The sequence below is a fragment of the Heliangelus exortis genome, chromosome 3 (assembly GCF_036169615.1).
Source record: "Heliangelus exortis chromosome 3, bHelExo1.hap1, whole genome shotgun sequence".
NCBI classification, from domain to species: Eukaryota; Metazoa; Chordata; class Aves; order Apodiformes; family Trochilidae; genus Heliangelus; species Heliangelus exortis.
Genome location: NC_092424.1, coordinates 109,199,463 through 109,220,273, shown reverse-complemented (window position 1 = coordinate 109,220,273; position 20,811 = coordinate 109,199,463). Strand labels below are relative to the sequence as shown.

Below are 20,811 nucleotides of genomic sequence, written 5' to 3'. Positions count from 1 at the left end.
GTGGTCTTACCCATATATTTTGGCAAGATGCACTTTCTCCAACCACAGCTAGATTCATCCAAAAGCAGTGGCACTGGAGAGTCTCTGTCTCACCTGTCAAACTTGAAGAACGTTGTTCAGCAGACCACCATGAGTCCATGGATAGGATCCACAGCACTACAGCAGCTGTTCTTGATAAGTGTTCTCTAACTATAGAGGCAAACGCTTCAAAAATGTTCTGCAAGAAGATCACCCTTCACATAAGTGCATTTCAAAACAAATAGAAACAAAAATACATCCAGAACAAGACTTTCAGGACATTTATGGCAGAGCAGCATCAGTGGCTTCATACGTATCTCTGGTATTTGGGAATAATCAGACAAGATTCAGTCTATTAAATATACTTCAGAATTTAACTAGATTTATTTACCTCTCACAAATTATTACACTCTTCAAGTTGCAGGCAATCAAATAAACCAGGCAGAACCCCTTAAACTGTCATACAGTCTAGGAAGTTGATCTTCCCTCTTCTCAGTTCCTTTCCCACATTTGACAGAAAATACTTTCACACCAGCCTACAAACAGATTAAGTGGGAAGGAGACTTGAATGCTTGGATGCCATAAAGGTAAGATTCAGTGAAAATGGGATGAAGCATGAATAGCTGCCAGTTTTAAAACTATGAGGATATTTTGACAACCAGGAAAATCTAAGGAGAATGCTTATCTGATTTTTGCCTCCATAAAATAACCTTCTCTGTTATTACAAAGCGTATAATCATTAATTTCCAGAGCTATGTGCATATTTTCTAAAAATAGGTCATTGGTTTTAACTACTGAGATCTGCTCTGGGTTAACTACTGGTAGCATTGTATCCTAGAAGCAAGAAAGGCTCTAGAGAGATTACTTTCACTTTTCCCTAGATATATTTAGTGTACTAACTAGCATAGTTAGGATATTATTTTTCTTTGGTTTTGTCAGTAGCATGTTTGAAATAAATTTTATTAAGTGGTAGTGTATGTAACATTGCATTGTGGGTAGCAGTTTCCTGCCTTAACCTAGCCACATCCTCAGCTGTTATATGAGACAAGTTTCCCATATTTTCTGCAAGTTGACTTTAAAAAAAAAAAAAAATGTAGAAAAAAGGTTAGGATGATCTTAAACACTCTATCTTGACTGTTTAGCATGCATGCATCTACTCAAAAGGGCTTTTTTCCCAATTGCTATACAGACTACAAAGTATGTATTGGAGGACACAAGAAAAGTAACACTTGCCAGAAAAAAAGTCTGAGTAGCAAGAATAATCAAGATGAGACACACAGGACCATTAAGGTGTAGCCTGGTCAGGGGTTAGATCATTTCACTGGAGAGTATCTTTTCTATTCTATGAAGAAGTGAGAGAGCTGGCAACTCAAAAGGAATGCAAACAATTCAGTACTACTTGCTATTATGTAATGTACTCACTGGTTAATAGAAGATGACCACCTCATAAATTTACATAGCACTTCAATCTAGGGTTTAATTTGACCTTCAGTAACCTGATTCCACTGTACAGAAAAACAGACAACATTTGTTTACACCAGAAATATAAGAACATTTTCTCCCTCTTATATCCTTAGCAGTCCCAGGCAATGTCTACTCTTCAAACCATGTATTATGCAGAAAAAGGTTATAAGGCAGGGATCAGAAAGTCATCATAAAAAGGCAGCAGTAAAAGTCAAGATGTTCAGTGCTACTCCTTTCAAACACCAATAAGTAGCATTTTTAAATTAAGGACTATTACAATAACTTTGCTCTTAACACTTATTTTAAATGAGAAGCAGTTTTAGCTTTTGCTTTAACAGATTAATCATGTACGTGATATCAGAATAACTGAGGCTGTTCTAGAGTTATTGAAAATTAGAAGTCTACAGGATACCCAACTGCAGCAACAGAAGTTCCACAAAGGTGCAGAAATTTTAAATCAAAAGGTATGTTAAATATATTAGCTAGGAACCACCAGAAAACACAGCACCGTCCCTCTAAATGTCACAATTACTTCTAATTTATGAAAAACAGATCCAAAGAGAGAGGTTTCACTCCCTAAAAAAATTTTTAAATTGACAGTGGCATTGCTCTAGTGGAAACAGATATGTTAAGAACACCTACAATGAATACCTGGATCTGAGAAAACTGCATTAGTATCTTCTATATTATAAAAATCAATGTCTTGTTATGCCATATAGTGTAAAGCTTGCAAATAACAAGTTTGTCATCAGGCTGGTTTAAACAGAATATTTATATCTCTCCAGCTGTAGCATAGAAACAAACATTTCAGTACAAATAAACTTTTCGGCAGGATATCACACCGTTTATATGCTGTATGAATTTTGAGTGACAGAAGGCAAAATGCTTGGAAATCAAGCATGGCTTAAAGGTTTCAAAACACATTTCAAAAAAAGTGAAAGATGTAATTATCTCTTAGTGTTGCATTACAATTGACTTTAAATAAGATTTCATTTGTCGTCAAGGATCAAGCTCATAGTTTACCAGAGAAATTCCTTAGCATAATACTTCCTTTGTAAGTGTAATTGTGACTTAAAGCATCCCCTATGCAGCAAAGAAGTTAACTTCAATTTTTGTAGATCTATCTTCCAAACAAAAGACTGTGAAGCATAAGTCTGCAATCAAGACACTGGTTTATAGGGTGGATTTTCAGGCTGCATGCATCTGCTTTATTAAAAGTGCAAACTATATTGAAAGAAGCCACCAGTAGATATTAAGTCTGCAAGAAGTTTAGATTTATAATGTCTCTCTAGTTAAAAGTAGCATTTCTTTCAGGGAATTTCTGCAAAAAATATCTAGATCACTCAGTTAAACTAATAGGTTTTCTGCTTTTAATAGATTCTGCTTTAGTAGATAAAGGCTTCACTGTACTGCTCTTGATAAGACAGGTGAGAAGTAAGAAAAAAAAAACTTATAAAGGTATCATATCAGAATATATTAACAAAGTTATTCTCTAACTTTGCTTACACAAGGGGAAGCATTAAAAAGCCATTGCAGAGAAAACCTGAGCACAGTATTCAATGCAAGACATTTGAAAATTCGGATGTCTGTAGGAAGTTTAATATTCTAATATTAAAGATGTGACTAAGAATAAAATCCAGAGTTTTAAACATCTTCAGCTGCATTCATATGAACGAAAACAAGACGTGAGTTATCTATTACCTAAAAATACTGACTCTACCTACCATCAAATAGAGGTCAATAAAAATCTTCAATGCATAACTGGAGCTGAAGAAACATTTTGCCTACAATTAGTTCCACGAGTAACAGAGGCAGCACCTCCAAAAGCTTTTGCTGCACCAGACATTGAGTAAAACTGCAATCCATACAAACGTATTTTGTTTATATGAAAAGATGACCATTCTTTCCATCATTTTGATACCCTTTTTTCCCCACTAACGTTCTTAACCGTGCTGTGAAAACATAAAGAAATAAAATTAAACCATCATTGGCAGAATTAAGTATTACTCTGACTTTTACACGAGATGGGTGATTTGCAGAGTCGTCCTTTGCCATCTTAAGTTAGAATTCTATAACTGGGGCAATATCCAGTTTTTACTTTTCAAGTACTGAATTAAGAACAACGCCATTTACCTCATAATAAATATTATGAAAGCAATTTTTATGAACTGAGTTTTATGCTGTTTTGATACATGTGTAATAAAAATGAAAACTCAATCTATAGATTTTACTGAAATCTCCTTTGCCATTTTCTAGCCATCTCTGCAAAACAGAGAACCTGCTCTCCCACCCACACCTCCAGCTATTCATCTCACATCATTTCTGGCCAACTTCTTAATGAGAAAGCTAAGGACAAAGGGGAAATAAAAAGAGAAGGGATGGCAGCTTAAAAGAGATGTATTTTATTTTACAAATAAAAGCTGAACAATATCTAGAAAGTTTTTCATGCAATTATTCTGCTCCTGGTAATATTTGACTTAGAAAAAAAACTTTAAAATCACTCAGCTAAAACTAAAAAAATACAGTGCATCTGTGATACAATCAGGTTAAAACAAAAAGATCTATACATAATGTCCAAAGAGGCAAAAAATAAGATACTTTCCCAAAGATGTTTCCAATTTTGTTCTGAATCTGAGTGAGCAAATCAAGACTACTAATACACACTGTCTGTGCACATTATTCCTTACTACACACAGCATTTTGCAATTTATTTCAAAGCCTCTATTATAAACAAAAAAAATACTGCTTTTGTTAACCCACTCCATACTGGTACAGTAAAGGCTTATATTACACAATCAAAGTCAAAGTTACAATATGTTAAGTATATAAAAAATATTATATACACATGCACACATATGATATTAAGCACTTAAATCTTACATATGCATCAAATTTACGTTTCATTTTAAAACTAAGTGTTAACATTAACTGGTGAATAAAGTTATTTATAGGCTCCCCAAAAGTCTAAGACTCGTCTATTTCTCTTAAAGACTGAAACTATAATAAACAATTAATGTAAAAGCAATCAAAACCTCCCCAACTCTGACAGTTCATTCTGTTATGCAACGTCCACATTAAATCCTAGCAGTGCCGGCATTCAAAAGCATCCCTTAGACTGCAGCACACTACTGGCTGTGATATCCAAATGACATTTTTAGTCCCAAATATAAAAGAAACATAATTGCCCTTAATTTGCATTACACACAACTGCCAAGTAGTTTTGAAGGCATGTAAAGCAAGGCAGACATGATTTAAGATTTGCAAAGGAATCCCCAGACTAACACTTCTGTGACAGCCAATTACAGTAAAAAACACAACCCCAACAAGCAGGCTGCTACCAGACCTTAGGAAAGGTAAAGTTTCTTACAATGAGTTACAGATTCACAAGTATAGGAAGACAAGGAGAAAAAGTAAAACAGAAGGAATCCAGCCACCCAGCAAATATGAAGCAGACCCAAGATTGTGATACAATCCAAAGATGTAAATTATTGTAAATCATCACTGTTGTTCAGAATTTCACACAGCCACTTGTGCCAATTTTGCTCACTTTTCCACAAGACATAATAATGAAGTAGGGAAAGGGGAGGGGAGGAGGGGAGTAAAAAAAAAAAAAAAAAAAAAGAAGGGGGGGGGAAGAAGAGCGGGGGGAACCTGAACTGAGAGTACAAATAAAGTTCTGCTGTCCATATGCTTTAACTGTACAGAAGTTTGGGCTCTTACAGCATTTTGTACTCTCTCCAAATCCTCATGAGTCACAAAAATTAAAAAGCTATATCCTTCTGGATGCCAGGAAGGGCCTTACCACGGACCTTTTGTCAAAATATAAAAAATAAAAAAATAAAAAAAAAAAAAAAAAAAAAAAAAAGAAGGAAAAAAAAAAATAGAAGGGGGGGGAAAAAAAAAAAGGAGAGAGAAAGAAAAAGCCACAGTGTAGGCAGTCCTACTTGGAGTCCTCTGATGTCACAGCCACATGACTCGCTCGCTCCAGTAACAGTGCTTGCAAAAAAAAGGAGTTTTAAAGCTTTTGCTTTTTTGGATTGTGTGAATGCTTCATTCGCCTCACAAACAACCACAGAACCACAAGTGCGGTGCAAACTTTCTCCAGGAGGACAGCAAAGAAGCCTCTGGTTTTTAAATGGTTAATCTCCGCAGGTCACTACCAGCCACTGAGACCAACAGAGTCAGTAAGTGCTCTCTAACCACAGTCTATGCAGTAATAGTAGGTCCTTCAAATATTTGCTCATTCTCTTTTTTTTTTTGTTGTTTTGTTTCCTTGCTTTTCACATGTTAGCAGTGCTACACAATTTTTTGACAGGGAAAAAAACAACTATAGAGTCTATGCAGTTCAGGAACACTGTAAAACTAAAACAAGGTTTGGCTATGGTTTGTGTTTTCAGTTTGAGGATCCAAGAAGTATTTACACCAGAAGGTGAAAGCTCTGCGTGAACGGAGAGGGACTATGGCATCAAACAGCCTGTTCAGCTCAGTGACACCATGTCAGCAAAACTTCTTTTGGGGTAAGTGCTGCAATATTTGAACTTCTGTTTTCCTTTGCTGGGAGTTTTCTTACTTTTAACAATGTTGGTTATAGTTATCTAAGCAAAAACTTGCTGAATGGGAGCGTAGGGTATTAAAATCCCATACCTGGTTGGAGTGGGGGGGAAGTCACCATAAATAACTTCTGCTGATTTATAAACATTTTTGTTAGGTGACAAGCTGAGCAAAACGAAACCGGTGGCTTAGTCCTTGAAGTTTGACAGCAGGTGTGCTCAGCTGTCACCCACCTCAAGGTGTAGCTACATAGATTTTGGGAGAGTATGATGGGTTCTAGTGTAATATTTAATATTATCATAGGGAAAAAGATAAAGTACTTAGTGAGTTAATCAACAACAGCACAAAATGTCTTATGAAGAACTCATAACACTTTTAGATGTATCCAACATGATTGGTTTACAAAAATACTGCAGGAGACTTGTATGATTTAAGACTGCTTATTCTTTAAACTTGATGAAAAGGAGTAGTGTGTAGTATATAGCAGTCTAACCTACCCATAATTGCCCTTGCATTGTTCTAGACATCTTATTTTTAAGGCTCTATATCAGATGAAGTTATCAGGGTATATCTGCAGTTCTCCAGTCTTCTGTTGCCTTCATTTCACAGCAAAGATCATTTGATACATACTCATTTGTAAAAGCAAATCCTTCTCATTATACTTCTTATGAACAAGGCAAAATATTAATGCATTAAAATATTAAACTATGAAATTAAATACACATGATTTGATTTGCTGATTAATTTAAGCTTTAATTGGAAGTGGGATTTTAAAATCTCTGTAGAAGAGCAGTGCCTATTACTTACTTCACTACTCTGAACTGTAAATATAGATTCCTATAAGAAATCATATATGTACACTGAGGTAATTATTTATATGCACCGCACACGTACATGCCCATAAAAATCAAATATGCTCTAAAATTGCACCTCTATCATTGCTTACTTTGAAAAGCTTCTTCCTCTGAGATACAGTTTTAGAATCAATACAGAGCACCACACTCACAAAATATTAAATAAAACTGAATATGACTAAGTTATTTATTTGCAAGCAGAGTTACGTTTTTAAGCCTTTTGGAAAACGAATTCTAGTCATCCATGATGAGCAGTAAATATATTCAAATTTTCTTTTTCCAAGGCATCTTTTACTGAGACAGATGAGGAAAACTAACTGAAACATCTAAAACACCCAGAAAAAAAAAGTTCTGAAAACTTACAAGATTTTCTTAATGTTGTCCATCATGTCGAAACTATTTTGGGGCTGTAGTTAAACCTATTTCTTCCTCCCCCTGCCCCCCTCCTAAGAAAAACAACAATGCCAGAACCATCTTCAGTATCTACATCCCGATAAGTTTTGTATTGTAATGAACTGATGGCTGGAGTTACTTTTACCCCTCCTACTTCACACGCTTTGACTGGTTCCCAGTTAAGCACAGGAATAAGCTGGAAGAGCATGTGTAGGAAAAGAAATGAGGAATAGCTTCTTCCAGGAGAGAGCCCAATTGAATTCATTATGGTACCAGAAGAGATAACAGAACCTGTGGCTGCTCACGTAGCTCTAAAACACCGAACCCTGAGCTGAAAAGCTGAGGCAAAACTGGTAAGCAGCTTTTCTACTGAAACTGCTGTCTTAATGAAGCACAGCAGAAGCGTAGCCAGACCACATTATCCCAGTGTTTACAACAGGAAATACAGTTTACATGTATAGGGACTTTCTTTTGCTTTTACTTCCAAAAAAGATTAGAAGAAATTTAGTTGGCTAAAATTATCAAAACACGGAGTGCTGACTGCTTAATTCATCTACTTTTGATCAGTTGTAATGCGAGTGAGAAGCACTGTAAGGTGAAGAATACTTTTCCCCAAACTTCTCTAAAGAGGGTTGGGTAAACAGATTTCTCTTTGGACAGAAATAATGAATGAGAGGAATAACAAAGCCTCACCAAGTCTACCAGTATGTAAGCAATATATCTTAAGCTAAAAACAAAACTAATAAACAAACAAACAAATAAACATAACCTTTGTTAAGGAGGAGACAGTATATATTAAAAAGAATAAAAAACAGAATAAAAACTCATGAATTTTGCCATTTCCTACCAATGTGCATTCTTCCTCTCTATTGTCTCTATCTCCTTCGACTCCCATCTCCAACTAACTCTTTTCAGAACAGTTGAATGTAATTATGTTTCTCTTAGAGCATCAACTGATGAAACATAATGAGGAGTAATAATAGGGAAGGAAAATAGGACTATGATGATCAGCTCGCAGGGTTACTAATCTAGACCATTAACCATTCCTGAAAATTCTTGTTTCACATATTTTTGTCAGTGTGTGTGGGTCTATGTGACTTCATATGAAAGGGAAGACAAGAGTAGTGAAGAGAAAGGAACCCATCCTAATTAATGTGAATATATATTTTGCTCAGCAATTAATACATCAGAATTTACTAGGTACTACAGTTCATATCCAGAGTATTTCTACTTTATTCTAGTTATACACAGGCCTTGCCTGCCTAGGGAAACCTTCTTAAGCTTTTAAGTGTAAGTGCATTCATTTCAACCAGCAAAGAATGTAATATTCATGTGCATATTGTTTTGAGAAAAAAAAAATGGCAAAATAAAAAGCAGGGCAAAAAACTAAACAGCATATTCATTAGAAGAACTGGTAAGCATTTTTTGGATGAAGTGTTTCGGAGAATGAAATACTTTTGAAATTTCTCCCACATGGATATAGTCATATCTTTCAAAAAAACAAAGCGCCTTCATAGGATGATTTCCCCAAAGGAAGTAAACCAGATCAAAATTTGGCTGGTGATTTAATGAATAATTGCACATGTAACTTCTGGAAGTTGATCCCAACAGACAGACATGGTAAATCTACATGAGCGTTCACATGAAAACCGAAAATTTATTCTGCTTTTATTGAAATACTCCTGTATTGAAAAAAAAAAAAAACACCCCAGACAAAAAACCCCAAAACAAAACAAAAAAACAAACAAATAACAAAAAAACCACAAACAGAACACAAACCTTTTACAGCTTTCAGTTCTCAGCTGCTTTCCTATTTGGTAAAGATTCTTAAGCTTTTTATTTTAATTAGGATATTGATAAGAGAAAAAATATTTTTTTTAATTATCTGTGTATATAAAGTAGAAATCTCCCCCATGTTCCAGCTCAATTTAACACACTCATATTATTGCGAATGCGAAGCAAAATCTCAGGACTCACTACCCTTTGCATAAAAATATAATTCAAAATACCAGGACTTATAAAAAATAAGAGTGAAAACTATGCCAGTCTGATTATTCTCATGTGCCTTAAGAAAGCTGCAAGCTTCTCGCTGAGGCTGTTGGTATATGAAACCTCTAAACCATGAAGAATTGCACTACACCACTTAAAGGATTCTTAGGCAGCAAAATGCACTGATCTGCTTAATTATCTGTCTCAAATGAACTATTAATAGTCAATATAGTTTAAATCAACTACACTGATGTAAAATTTGCTAAGATCGAAATGTTCCAGTTTGTTAGAACATCAAAACATCTCATGGTTAAATAAACTGGGAAGAGGGAAAAAAAAAAAAAAAAAAAAAAAAAAGTCCAAACTCATTAGGGGCACTAAGATTTTTATCAAACATACAGGATTAATCTCTATTGAATAGAACCATTCACAAATCAAAACTTACTCTACTTCAATATTTTCATGCAGTGCTAATCAATTACAACCTTTTCTAGTTATTCACAATCCATGTGCTTTTAATTTTATTCACTGGTGGTCTAAAATATAATATTCAGGCCAAGCTAAGTCATTCTGTATTGCAACTTTGCTTTTTTTCAATAAATATTCATCTAGAGGTTTTCTTAGAGAGAACTGCTCATATGAAGACTGTGGTAATATTTTTATACTGTACCTCCTTGTTGAAGCAAAAGGTTAGGGGTTACCTAAATACCTCAACTGTATATACAAAAAAAGGAAAAGGTAAGTATTCACATGAAAAATCCAAAGGGACTATATTATTTATTTTTGCATTTCCTATGATTAATGATGCACCAGTGCATACTTGAAAACTGAAGTCAAAATAGGGTAACACCTCAAATTCCTTTACAAACTGTACAAATATCAAACTTCCATGCTGTATTAACTACTCTACCAGAAATATTTAAAGGCTCTGCCACCCCACATTAAGAGCATAACAATAATACCAAAATTCCTCTCAAGCAGTGTGATTTCTTGGTCATGGTCAGACTAACATTAATCTTAAAATTGCACCTTATCCCTTTAATTTTTCCTGATTCCTTTTCAGAACACAGCTCTACTTTTTCAGAGTAACAAGCAGCTCAGAGCAGTCTTATATAAATAATGAACATCTAATACTGTATCCATTTAAGTATAAAAGGGGGAAACAGGGCAGTAAATAATTCCTTGCATGAGATGCTAACTGTGCAGGGCAGACAGTTCAAAAGAGCAAAGAGAAGCTGGGTAATACCTGTGCTTAAGGACAAGTCACACCTCATGGCACACGTCCAGCAATGGGCAGAATTAATAACAACTAAAGAGAAATACTTTTTAAAAGTCTAAGTTAACACCAGAAGCTAAAAGACTGGGGATTCTTCTATGCCCAAGTCCAGCACACTCCAGTGAAAATTTAAGCAGAGAGGGAGTCATTCTCCCATCCTTGCCAAGATGCAAAGGTGCTGAGCACCCACATTTTTCCTGCTTTGCTACCAGAGGAGCCAACAGCAGCTGTCAGTGCTGGGACCTCTTGAAAATAAGACCATGTGTATGTTCTACTCTATGTCTCTAATAAAAATCAACATTGTGTGCTCTAAGTGATGGAGCTGGTTCTGAAAACTCATTAAATACACTCCATTAATAAGAATTACAATAAATTGCCATGTCTAATATGCCCCAGAGTATATAATATTTTAATTAAGGCAGCCTCAAGATAAATAGCGAGCTTAAGATGGTAAAACCTGAAGCATTTTTAAGGTCTTAACTTCGGCCCTGAGAAAATCCAAGTTTCAAATAACCAGCTGAGAAACTGCAACAGGAAAATACTCAACTTTTATTTTAAATAGATAAAGAAGTTAATTTGTCTAAAAAGAATAAAGACAACATTTATTCTGATAAGTGTATTCAAAAATACGTTAGTAAACTGTATGCTATTTCAAAGAGAGTTTCCTTGTAAATTTTGCCAGACTTGGGAATTAACTACAGATTTTCACCCGGAGAAGGCAGACACCCACAAAATGCAGAAAACATCCACCTTCTCCACCACAGGACTCCCACAAGAAACTACTATTATCAACAATATTTTTTTTTTTTTTATAAGCAATAGCCTTAATCTCTATTGTATACATTTATTTCAAACTGGCTTCTGAAGTCTTATAGGGAACAGATTAAGGAGGTCTATCTGCTGCTCTCAGGTGGTTTTGTTTTTAAGTTAATAAAGCTTAAATCTAAGAGCACGTTTCCTTACATAAACATGCTCTCCTCTACAAATAAATACAAGACCTGCCACTTAACATACTGAAAACCATACCCTAAAGAGAATATTTTAAAGATGAGCACAAAGACAAAACAAACTCCTGTTGCTATATCGTAAAACAGTTTAACACTTCCAATAAAAAAATCCATTATTCATGCATCTGTTTCCTGTATATAATTTTTTTATTCTTCTTGTTAGCATACTGTGTACTGTTCTGGCCTTCCTCATGTAGCTGTAAGTTTCCTATTTCATGTATGAACTTGCCCCAGGAGGGAAAAACTATAGGTTTTCTAGTGACTCACTTTAACTGCTGAAGTCATGTTAATCAGAGCAATTAAATTAGCCTGCACAACCTACTCTGTATTTAACATTTATAAAAAATAATTTTAACGTAACAAAAAGATAAAAGGAAAAAAGGCTACATTTTCCTTTAAATACACATGGAGCTTTAAAAAGTATTTTCATATTTACTGTATCCATCATAGTTTTCTTTAGGAATATTTTTTCATCTCTAATAAACTACCTTTATTTACACAGCAAAGGCTAAAACCAGTTTATTCTGCTGTCTGTCTGCTAAAAATGCCACATTCATTCTAGTTCTAGAATTAACAAACATTTCCAGTTTTAATACTCTATAGCTAAAAACCCCGTGGCAAAAATCTTTTGGCAGGAATTCATTCAAAAATGGTTAGTATTTTTCTGATAGACATTAGCTTATTTCACATACCATATTTCATCACAATTGCTGGTGTTTCATAATAACTGAAAATTTATTATCATTCATTTTCTTGAATGAGGAAAAGTTAAAAGCTGACGACCTTACATACATACATTTACTTTCCCCCAGAATTTATTTGAACCATAAGTGTGCCAAACCATTGTTTACTTATCCCTCATGGTCAGATATCTTACATCTAAATCCACTCTGTGGTTTACTGAAACAGAAAGACAGAGCCACTGCCAGTTACATAATGTTTTATTGTGCAGAGGAAAAGGACCCAGCCCGGATCACAATGAAAATTAAATGTAACACTAATAAGAAGTGTTTGTGCATGAATGTATGCACATAGATCCACCCCGACCATAGGCTGAGTGCAGCTCTTCTGGAAGTGAATCTGGTACAAAAAAATCAGAGCAAGGTGAGACTAGAAGTAATTTTTAATATTCTGATTCAATTCCTCCAAACGCATTTCATCCGTCTTACCCGAAAAACACAAGCAAGAGAGTGGAATTTTTCTTCTTTTTTTTTTAAAGGAAAAACACAGCCTTAAAAGAGAAAAAAATATGCCTATATACAGTCACTTCCAGATAGTACTAATTTCCCAGGGTATCTGTAATTCATTTAATTGTAAATCAGAAGAGACAGAGTTAAAAAAAGCATGATATTTTAATGTACCCATGTCTGGTAGCAGAACAGGGTATTCCTTCTTTTAAGAAATGTTAATGAGCTGTGTATGTGCAAACATGCACATGTCTACAGTTCAAAACTCTAATTCCAACTAATCCATACTTTCAAAATTTTGAAATTCTTAACAAAACCAGTAATAGTGTAAATTTAGAAAATGTCTGTATTGGTACAGCATTTCCTACCCTAAAACTGAAGCTGGAAAAGAAACTGTGCTATTACATTCACATTTGCCACCAGTACAAATACCCAAGGAACATTTACAGCTCTTCAGGTATCTCCACTGTACTCTGCTCATATGCAATGTGGGAACTTGCAGCAAGGGTCTTCCCTTAAAATATTGTAAAAAGGAATGTCTATTAATGCTATTAGTGTTCTACATAAATTGTAAGCATCAGTGCTAGCACTGAAATAATAGGTGACAGAAGTACACATTTTAGAATACTTGGCAGTATTTCTGAGGAAGTAGGTGTTTGTGAGTCTCTTGGTACCTTCTTGCTTCTTCCCAAAGCCCCAAGAAAAGAGAAACTGCTTTGTGATCATCAGACTGGCCAATCTGAACTCACCTCTGCTTTCAAAGTGAAACCATACATTCTAGCCAAAGTAGTCGGATTTGTAGATTGGCTGCTAGTTTTCACACAGGGCAGTAATTTCTTCTGAAAGTGATATATAAAAACAAAACAAAACAAGCAAACAAAAAAGCACACCAGATTTACAGTGAAGGAATTCTGATGGGAAATTCAGAGTCATAATTTTGCAGAGTTTAAACAGTTAGGATTCCAGAGGAAAAGTCATTTTAAGACATGATCAACAAAAAAATTCTCAAGACTGTGTCAGAATTTGCTGCTGTAGTTTATCGTGTCTCAAAAAGCCTTTAGGTGAGCAGTAATACTGAACTGCTACACTACCTATGCCCTTGCTGCATTTTCTGTATAAACTCCACAAATAACTGCTTTTATTGAAATGCATCACCTATTCTGTGATTCCCCCAACTTTATAGAGAAAAGTTTTCAGGGAAAAAAAAAAAAGTCTCACATTTGCTCCTTAAGACTGCAGGGACACTCATTCTAACTTAGGGAGTCTTCATTAACAAGCATCTAATGAATTAATAGTACAATTGTAAGCTAGTCCAGCAGAGGATCAGCTTTGTAATAGAATACTTGAAGTCTGCAAGTCCATTCACTTCCTAAAACAATCTGTACAACTTGTTTCCTTTAAGCAAAGAGCACCAGTATAAATTCACATTGAGAGAGTTCATCATCTGCGCTTTTCTTATCAGTGGTATCAGAGTTTAACCCCACTGTGTTTGGTTATTTGTGGAATAACCAAGCCATAACAATGAATGGTTTATTTAAAACTGACAGGAGCAGAAAGCAGCAACTATTTACTTAGGCGGCGTACCTCAGTATACACCAGTAAAAATGTTCTCTTTTCCCAAAAGGATTTTCTGCATAAAGGGCATTCACTTTGCTTCCTTCCCACCCCTCTTACAGCCAAGTCTGTACATTCAAAACTAAGTGCTATATTTTTCTTGCTATTCAGTATATTTTTATTTCCCCCTTTCTGATTAAAAGGGATAAACAGAAACACTAAAACAAATTCAGAGGGCACACACTTTATCCTTACGTTTTATTAAAGAAATCAGCATTCAGGAAAAAAATCCAGTCACTTGTGGATAGTAAAATAACATCTAGATAGCAAAACAAAAACTTAATTTAGCATGAACTCGGAAGAAATATATCTTCCCCAGCACAAATAATTTTCATACTGTAGCAAGAAGAGTTTCATTCTAGTTCAACACTGTATATTGCATATGCAAACATTAGAACAACTTTAATTTTACAGTATTTCAGGAAGAGGAGCTAAAGTCATGCTCTGTTACCCTGTATAGCAATTAATTCAGTCATGACCTCATAATAATTTGGGGTTCTAAGCTCATTGAAGGAACGTTTTAATATTACCTTTAAAAGCAAAACAAAATCTTAATTACAGCTAAATGTGTATTAATTCATCTTAAAATAAATGAAGACTCGAGCTTGACTAGAGACAAAGATAAATTTTATGCTACTTACTAGGTACAAAACAAAGGCTTGAAAGAGCCCAATTTTGTCACTGTAAATTATAATATTAGTTTACTAACTAATTTCAAGGCACATGTGTAGTGCACATGTGTAAAAGCTACTTGAAGCAGCCAGCTTACATACACACACACGCAGGAGTTGGAATGTTCCAATTCTGATCAAAGACGCGTGTAGCCGGATGTGTGGTTAATTCACTGATCAAATTTTCACAACTGAAAAACATCTTGAAACACACAGTCCGAGTTACCAGCAGTGCTTTTTTTACTTTATCAGAATTACTCTCTGCATCATTTTACATTTTAGGGTGCATCTTAAAACGTAGTAGAACCTCTTTCTCACGCTTTCAAAAATAAAAAAAAGGAAGAAGCAAAGAAAAAGATAAGAAGGCACTGGGGGTTTCAGTTCCAGTATTCCTAAAGGGCACTCGTAAGACTGAGTGAAATAAATTTAAAATACCCATACAATCTGAACTCTAATCTTAGTGACATGTTCTAAGAGTAAGTTTGTGCTCCATAAAAACCTATATAAAAATGTCAGAAGCAGAGTTGCGCAGCACACGAATGCAATGTAAGACACAAATCTGCCCTGTAACAATAATATACAGTAGCTCAGTAGCTCCTCAATGTGCATGGAAGATTTTTAAATGCACTAAATCTATAAAAACAGTCTACTGTCAGGCTTAAACACTGTCTACTGAATCACCCAGATGTATTGAGTAAACACTACTGAATGACTATTAATTTTTATCAGCTTTGTATAAAGTTAGAAGAATTTGTGCTAACAATTGTTTGAACTCTTCTACCATCACATTTAATAAACTTACTTGCTTACTGAACTGGCTAGATACAGAAAAATATACACAGTATCATGTCTATTCCACTTTGGATATGCATAAAATAAGATTCATCTAAACAAATAATAAACACCCTGAGACGGGCAGCAATTTTACTAGTCTCAAGAGTGATAAAAAAGATGTTTCTTTTTTTCTGTATTTACATACCTGTTTGTTATCAATTACTGACGTGTCTTCACCCCTTCTTGTTGCAAAACTTCCTTCAAAACTTATAGCACACACAGCACAACATTTGAGACCCATATACATAAAAAATAGTCTTTTTTTTTTCAGTAGCCTAGAAAATCTGAAGGTTTTTTTAGACTGACGATATCTTCACATAGAAACACAGAACGTCTGCAGACAGTAAGAAGCCTTTAGTAAGCCTTTTTGCTGCACCATAATAATCTGATCCAGAAATTCAAGGGTACCTTAAACAACGGGCTACCTGTTCTAGCCACGCTTAGGAATGTGGCCAAATCATTTTTATTGATTTAACCTTTATAGGAATGCTACATATCCTCAGAGCAAAACATTTCTAATGCATTTATAATATGATATACCTCTGAGAAGTTATGAAAAAAAAAAAAAAAAAAGAAAAACGTTATGACAGATAGGCTATCCCCCCCTCCACTATTATGTTTTTTTCTGATTTAGTGATCGATAGGCATTTGAGTGTTAGAGTATTTTCTGAGTTTGTATGTGTCTGTGATCATAGGATGAAGTCAGAAACTGCAACACTTACAGAGGACAAGACTAATATCTGACCTGTCTTTGTTTAAGGAGTAAGAACTGGTGAACTGATAGCCAAGACTCTAAATACTCCTTTCATTCTAGAGTTACACATCAATCATGTTACCTGCAAACATATCAGGTTAAAACCTCCAGAATTTACAGTCCTTTTTTGAATAAACCGAGCAGCATGGTAGTTATGTTCGGAGAGCTTACAGAAGGTGGTTTGTGTATCTCCCCAGAATTCTTAAAGAAGTACTTCTCAAATTCCCTCTTCATTAGAAATCTATTCCAAACGTATTTCAAACCAGTATTTCTTTATGTCAGATTCATAGTCTATTATTTTGAAGCTCAGGTTCTAAAAAAAAAACATGTATTTAAGCATTTGCTCATCTTTGGAATGTTACAAACCACGCTTGAGCATTACCAGGAATCACTTTTAAGTCAGAAAGCAAACTGTTCCGAGTTGCTCATGATGGTAAATGTCTTAACAGAGTAAAGCAGAAAGGAATACAGTGACTGAACAGTCAACATTGCTCAATAAAAGCAAATATATTTGTGTCACAAATTACATTAGTTATATTTCTCATAAAGAAAATTGGGCAACTAAAAAAGCTGGGGTTTTTTTCTTTAAATATATATGAAGAAAATCTAACAGCTACTAGCGTGAAATGCCAGTATTTTTTTCTTCCCAACAGAAGGCAGTACAGCCAGGCACAGTTCAGGTGGGCAATACACAGACCACTTATTAAAATAAGATTTACATCTATATTTTTTCTGAAGAAAACATCTAGAGACCACTGATACTAAGGTCTCTCTCTCCTACAAAGGAACATGTAGTAATTCTAAAAAGAAAGACAAATGTTAATAAAATTCATTAGTGAGATAAGTGCCAATCTACACATGTAGTGTAGTCAAGTTATTGTGCAGTGTGTCAAAGCAATAAACTATAATCAGAATAAATGGCACATAAACCAAAATTGTTTATCTGCAAATTCACACAGGTTTTTGTTGGGGTTTTTTCAGTAAGAGTTTGGCTTGTCTTTCAGAAAATCGCCATTAATTTTATCTCTTCTTCCAGTTTTTCTAAGAAATATTCTAAAGGTTAATGCATAGCCAAATATACAACATCCACACATAAAATATCCCTTGACAAGAGCCTTACACTTTGCTAAGCCAGATGAAACTAAGACCTTAATGTGACATGTAGCTGTGATTTTTCTAAGGTCAAAGTTTCTAAGGTCACTAATTTCTAACCTAGGTTAGGTTAACTAACCCTAGTTCTGCCTTCTTTCATGCTGCACAACAAAGATGTGACCAGGTGAGTGCTGGTATTTATGCCAGCCCAGTTTGCTTTGTAATGCAGCCTGAGAGCATGCAGACCATCAGCTATCAGGTGCAGACCAGGGACAATACTCATTAAATAAATAATTAGTAGCTCCAAACAAGATCCTGAAAGGTCACTGAAGCGTATCAGGCCAGCCTTGATTTCAGCTTCAGTATTTGTAAAATAAGTGCTAATTGAGCAACAGGAATGCAAAACAACCTAGAGATTTTAGAACAAAAAATTTAAAACTGCATGACAGATATTTGAAAAAGCTTGGTGGTGAGAGCTGTATCTTTCTTCCACTGTTATATTACAGAACAGAATGTGTGTTGTCACTTGTTATTAAAGTGCCCCTTAAGGTAGGACCTAAGCAATGCTGAAAAGTAGTGGAATTAGTAGTTAGAAATGCAACTTTTCACAGACAGCAATGATGGAAAAAGGCCTAGTTTAAATGCACTGATACACTAATAAAACACTTACAGTAGCCCACAGTTTTTTAATAACATAATAGATACATTTGTACAAGAGGATTTATTAGTATAGTTATCCTGGCAAACAATAACATCTTTTGATGCTTCAGAAAAGCTGCTCTGTGCTGGCGTGTGAGAAAGGTCAGATGGTGGAAAACTAACTTCATGCTTTTAACCTGTAAACTCTTTCCTTTCCTGAACTACTAACAAATGTCCTAGCAGGGGAGATCCACAGCCTTTCCAAGAACTCACGTAGGGAACCTTTTGCTCTGTTCCAATGGAACATGTGCACGTTCACCTTCAAGAGTGCTGGCCTCTGTGGCAGCTGTCTGAATGAGTCTGTCCACAGAGGTTTGCCACAGAAAAATTGCCTCCAGATTTTCAGTTCATAAAGATTTTATACATGCACACACATATATACATATGTATATACACACACACATATATATACATTTACAGACATTCATGGATGTAAGTAACACACCTACTCAAGTCTGCATGCTATCAGGGAACACCTGTGATACTTCAAGAACCCCAAAACTTGATTTCATTTTTTTGAATAAGGAAAGGAAGGAGACAGCAAACCCTGGAGCATATTTTGCAAGGCTGTTCTGTGGGGACTCAAGCAGGAAAACTATAGATTAGAGTAAGTTAACTTTCTGACACATGACTGGTTTTATTCAAGAGAAGAGCACCAAAAAACCCCAGACTTGCCCTCACTGACATACAGAGAGATTTGAGGTGATGGGAGCATTACAGGTCAGGCAATGCATACATTTTGGCAACGTATAATTTGAGTAATAAGGCTTGTTTTCATGGCAATTCTGAGAATTCTTCCACACTTCCCAGTGGTTTATTTTTTTTTACTTAGTGATTCTTCCCACATTTTCGTATGGAGAAAGTACTAGAATACCATTTCACAGCCAAATATTTTGACTCTGGCAAACTTGTCCTTAGCACTTTACTACCCATGTTCCATACTTCTGAGCCTCTCAATCTCAGGTCTTGAAAGGAAAGAGTATACTTCTGGCTCCATTTTCAAATGCCAGTTCTTGGTCATGGGTCTTTTCTTTCAAAAGTGTTTCTAAGCATCCTCATACTTGTGTACTATCCTGCTCTCTCTTCTGTTTTCTGATAGAACAGGGCATAGCTCCCACAAGAAGCTTATTCCAAACTTACCTGAATGTATTATGATAATAAATTATATTCTTTTACTTCCAAAGTTGGCAAAAATAATAAGACAGACTGACTACAGGTATTTTAACTGTCATGTTTTCAAATGGCAGTGGTTATCTGGTATTGCTTTCTAGAGGTCTCATATAGAAGTCAGAGTCACCTGAAAACTTTAGACATCTTTAAACAAAACAAAAAAACCCAAAACAAAACAAAGTAGCCTTCATTTCTTCAGCAGGAATTTTTAAGATTATATTTTTTGCCCTACGTTTGTTCAACGCCTACATTAATAAAAATACTGATCCATAGTGAATAACAATGGCAGAACTCTCACAAACACCATCATCAGTTTGGTTTTGCTGAGCATTTGTTTGTTTTAGCCCAAACACGAAGCTGGTTCCTTCAAGGCTAACTTATTTTGATGTATATTTGAGAAGTTTGTTCTTCAAAAAAAGAAAAAAATAAATAAAAAGAAAGACTTACTGATGACTCACATTGTCAGGACTTAGTAATTTTGGTTCTTGCTGGAAAAATGCTCAGCAAATAGTCATCAAAATGCTGCTATTTTCTTTGCTTAAGCATATTTTAAACCTGAAAATAGCAATGTTAACAATTGTGCCATCACCAAATATAGCTGTGTCCTACTTTGGATAGGATCTTGCAGGTATTTTCAACTAGAAAACTGGTTTTGGTTACAATGAAAAATTAAGAGGAAACCAGAGCATTTATGACTTTCAAAACCTCACTGTCTGACTTGGTTGTATCAACAGCACAATACAGGATTCTGGTTAAAAAGAGTTGATTATTATGTTCTTTCTCAGCTGGTTTCCTCAGGGCACAGTTCACACTGTATACAAAGTATTGTCCTAATACACCAAGTCCCTTCACTGAAACCACTGCCACACCTGAGGTTCTGAATAAACTGGAACAGACAACCCATAAACACTTTGAGAGCAACAAGGTGAAAAGACAGCTAAAATGGATTAGGAACAAATAATTACACATCAACCTGATTCATTTCACCAAAAGAACCTGGCTTTATCTGTAAAGATGAAGCAGCACAATCAAAGCAACCTGACTTCAGAAAAAAAAATTGATGCTGTCTACCTATTATCCAAGGGAAATTATGTAAACTTAAAAGAGAGGAGTGTTGCAGTACAGACTGTTACACACTGTAGCTGTGTATTTCTAACAAAACAGAAGTTATTTTAAGAGTCCTACAGAGTTATGCTATGCCCAGTTTTGTTTAGGTTAATCTATTCAGCTTAGATGAG

At 35.1% G+C, this 20,811-nt stretch overlaps 1 protein-coding gene across 4 annotated transcripts in view; it reads right to left on the bottom strand.

Moving 5' to 3' along the window:
- Nucleotides 1–20,811, bottom strand: part of SUPT3H (SPT3 homolog, SAGA and STAGA complex component) — a 263,127-nt gene that overhangs the window by 214,567 nt on the left and 27,749 nt on the right. The window lies entirely within an intron of this gene.